General features: G+C 43.7%; 1 long non-coding RNA gene across 1 annotated transcript; it reads left to right on the forward strand.

The window, feature by feature from the left end:
- Positions 1-358: 358 nt before the first annotated feature.
- LOC143976117 (uncharacterized) lies at positions 359-1,960 on the forward strand. The gene is made up of 3 exons (XR_013272518.1): positions 359-477; positions 617-695; positions 1,656-1,960. It is a non-coding gene; the product is annotated as an uncharacterized LOC143976117 (long non-coding RNA).
- The last annotated feature ends 2,485 nt before the right edge of the window (positions 1,961-4,445 follow it).

Consider the following 4,445-nt stretch of genomic DNA (forward strand, 5'->3'; position numbering starts at 1 on the left):
ACCAGCACGCCTTTTTATTTGTGGGGGTGGTATTGTGTGGCCGTTTTCCATGCCGATTTGGATTTTTTGATTATGAATTACTATCCAGCACCGCCGTTTGCATTGCGCATGTGTGAAGGAAGCTTATTGCCACAATTTTTTGGATACTACTATGCCACACATGCATGGTTAGGTTGGTTGGCTGTCGGTTGCGGCAGCGCGTCTTCATTGGCTGGAGTGGTTGCCGATGGATGTCCACAATGGCAGCTGCAACACATGTTTCTTTTGCATGCTGTGTTTAATTGATTACAATGATAGATTCAGGTGATGGTATAATGAACACTAATTGACTTGTATGGAAATCCCTGACACACTGCAAAGGAGTGTGGGATGATGAGGTCATGTTTTTTTGGCACCAGGGTCTGATATATAGACAGCATGGTTACTCATTTGGATGAATGAATGCTGGTGGACACATTGTTGTATTAAGACTGTGGGGTAAGTGCAATTACTTTTTTGTTTTTAGCCAGCAGTGTTTCCATTCTGGTTTGTTGTTTTGGCTATTGATCTATTGATATTATTGCAGGTTGTTTCCCTATCTGGTTTGGATTTTTGAAAGTAATATCCTTATTTATAGGACTGAATACAAAGTCTGGTGGACCTTTCCATTTTGGGCCCTTTTTTCCCTCTCCCCTTCTCATCCATCTTTGGAAGTGGTAAATTATACTAATAAGGCATATGGCAAATAATGTCTTTGTTTATTCCACACCAGTATTTTATATATATTTTTTATTTTTGGATCATTGTATTTTTGGTATTGTGTCTAATTGTATTTCATTGATAATTGTAGGTCTTTCACCCTATTTGTGGATATCTAGACAATAACCTTGTACATCTGGGGTATGAGCCTACGTTTGCTGTCTTTTCCATACCATGCCTTTTTTCTTCATCTGTAGACAAGTGAGGCCGCGTACACACGGGCGGACTGTTCGCCCAACTTTGTCCGCTGAACAGTGTTTGGGCGGACAGTCCGCTCGTGTGTGGGCTTTCAGCGGACAGTTTCAGCGGACAGTTTGACGGACAAGGTTTTTCGGAAATTCCGTAAAACTGTCCGCTGAAACCTTGTTTCAGCGAACAGTCCGCTCGTGTGTAGGCTTGTTCGTCAAACAAAGTTGCGCGCATGCTCAGAAAGGATTTTCACGCCGAAAGCTATAATGCAGTGTATAGGACGTCGTATTTTTCGTCCCGTCGTACGTGCCGTTCACGTCATCGCGCACGGTTTCAGCAAACTGTTCGTCCGTCGTGTGTGGCCATGTCCGTCCATGCTAAGTTTGAGCGGACTGTTTGCCGAAACTGTTGGACGGACAAAGTTGGGCGAACAGTCCGCGCGTGTGTACGCGGCCTTAGTCCTGTACTATGGGGATATTGTATTATCTGAGGAGGTTATCTTGGTTGACTGCCCATTTATTTATTTAATTTCCCTTTTATAGGGCTACATTTGTATATGTTATTCTACTGTCCCACACTACTTATCTTGTCTACACTATATGTTCCACTATCCTTGTGCTATGCCCCTGTGACAACATGTGAGTTGACATATAAGATGTAATAAACTGTATGGATATCTTGACATACGTTGAATACTTGTTGATTATTGCAAATTTTCTTCTGTATAGGCCATTATCTCTGCTGCCAAATCAATGGGGTCCTGAGGAAGTGACTATGTGAAACGCGTCAACCTTTTTTGCATTAGCATAAACACGGCTTCTCATTATGGCATATATTTTCTGTCGCATTGATGCATGTTTTTAACAATTTTCTCTTTTTTGTAATATGTGTGTATAATAAATGTTGATATTTTTATATTACCCATGTGGCCGTCCTTTTTCTGATACCAGTAAAGTGCAATTTGTATAGTTTTTTGTTACAAATTTCCAAACCCAACACTGACTGCAACACTCTGTGTATTACGAACTCCTGACCCCTGCACTTTATAGACCATTACGGACTGCTGCACTATACTGTATATAACATATTGTGCATTATATAAAGCACTTTTTTTATTATTATATAAAGTACTTTTTACCAAAATGTTTATTGTCTCAACGGTTGCTGACTGCTAAGCAGTCCCTGCATATTTTAAAGTAGCTGTAAACCCTCTCATATACCCAGTAAAATGAATAGCCTCAGATGATACAGAGAGATGAAACAAATCCTCCTAGGCCGCGTACACACGGGCGGACTGTTCACCCAACTTTGTCCGCTGAACAGTGTTTGGGCGGACAGTCCGCTCGTGTGTGGGCTTTCAGCGGACAGTTTCAGCGGACAGTTTGACGAACAAGGTTTTTCGGAAATTCCGTAAAACTGTCCGCTGAAACCTTGTTTCAGCGAACAGTCCGCTCGTGTGTAGGCTTGTTCGTCAAACAAAGTTGCGCGCATGCTCAGAAAGGATTTTCACGCCGAAAGTTATAATGCAGTGTATAGGACGTCGTATTTTTCGTCCCGTCGTACGTGCCGTTCACGTCATCGCGCACGGTTTCAGCAAACTGTTCGTTCGTCGTGTGTGGCCATGTCCGTCCATGCTAATTTTGAGCAGACTGTTTGCCGAAACTGTTGGACGGACAAAGTTGGGCGAACAGTCCGCCCGTGTGTACGCGGCCCTACATAAGTTTTACTTGTTTATTTGTAATATTCTCTTCTCTATATCCCTTCAAAAGATTTGTGATAAAATCCTTCAGCATCTGTGAGGAGCAGAGATGAGGGGATGGAGAGCTACATCCATAGCATGAGAGAGCTGATTGGAGGAAAGGGACACACCCCCCTCCACACGGCTCAGGACTAGAGGAAGGATACAGAGCTTTGTTCTGAGCTTCCGCCTCATCACAAATGTATCTTATGTGTCGGGAAAACTTCTCTGAAGTGACTTATGCTGATAACTGAGGGAACAGAAAGAAACAACACTTAGAACTACAGATATATGTGCTTTGTTAAGATTTCATGACTGAGGTTTACAAGCACTTTAATGAAGTTCTTCTTTAACCAATTGCTTACTGGGCACTTATACTTCTTCCTACCCAGGCCAATTATCACCTTTCAGAGCTGTCACACTTTTAAATGACATTTGCGCGGTCATGCAACACTTCCCATATTCAATTTTTATCCTTTTTTTCACAAAAATAGACCTTTCTTTTGGTGGTATTAAATTGCCACTCATTTTTTTATTTTTTGCTAAACAAAAAAAAAAAAGACAGAACAAAATGTTTTTCACATTTTGCAAATGGGGTTTTTAACGATGCCCCTTTAGCCTGTTCCACTGTTAACAGTTTGAGCAGTGGCCCTCAGGGACTCAGTGCAAGAAACCATGAAGGGCCCCCTTGACGCCCAGACAGTGCCCTTTCCTCCGAGCCTGGTGGCGGAACAAGAGGGCCCGGTCGCAAGTGGGTGGCTGCATATAAAGGAACCGATTTCTCAATTTCCCACTGCAAGCATTCAGTGGCTGCACGAGGAAAATGGAGAGATTGGTTCCTCTATGCGAGTGTTTCTCAAACTTTTTCCAGTCAGGGCACCCTTGAAGTATACCCCTAGGTGAATGGGGCTGCACTGCAAACACCCTGCAACTGTGTGCATTGCATGCAGTTGCAGAATATAGATTATGCATTTAAGGGGTTAAAACAGGCAGTGAGGAGGCAACATATTGCCTCTTTACCAAATGCCTCTGAAAAGCGATCTGAGCATGGCTCGCTTTTCAGAGGAACAGCATTTTTTTGCTAGGCCAGGATTAAATATGCATACATAAAATGTGCATACATGTAAACACACGCACACACATATACTGTATATATAAACCCACACATATATACAGTATAAATGCACATATGCACACATATAAACACATGCACACACACACCTACATATGTACATGCACACATATATACATATATACATATATGCACACACACATACAAACACACATACATACAGAAAGCCTTTTAAAAAACGGCAGTGCTTTACCTTACCGCTTCCTGCCGGGTACTGCACTGTAGGGGGAGACAAAGAGCACAGCACACACTGTGCTTTCACTTTAGGTCAAATCAGTGTCACCAGCTTCCTGCAGTGCCGATTACAGTTTGGCTGAGGATCGGGGAGCTCGGTCTCAGCCACCCTTGTCGCTCTTCCTATCGAGGTATACTGGGGGCCCTGCAGCATGGGGCCCAGTCGCCATGGTGCCCTCAGCGACCCGTATACTTCCGCCACTGAGTTTGACCACACCCATTCTTTGTTGCGGTGCGCACAGAGCTGCATTACTGCCCTCCCTGGGGTTCTGAAAGTTGTCACAAGTCCTATAAAATCCTAGCAATGCCCCTGGGGGGGGGGGGTGCGCTGGGAGCTCCTCATCAGTGGGAGTGACTGCAGTGTCACTCCTGTCAGAAGGGGCCTGATAGCTGCTGAAGGGAAGATTGTGCGCT

Source organism: Lithobates pipiens, unplaced genomic scaffold (assembly GCF_037356315.1).
Source record: "Lithobates pipiens isolate NorthernLeopardFrog02 unplaced genomic scaffold, aLitPip1_a1.2 Scaffold_13, whole genome shotgun sequence".
In the NCBI taxonomy this organism is placed as follows: Eukaryota; Metazoa; Chordata; class Amphibia; order Anura; family Ranidae; genus Lithobates; species Lithobates pipiens.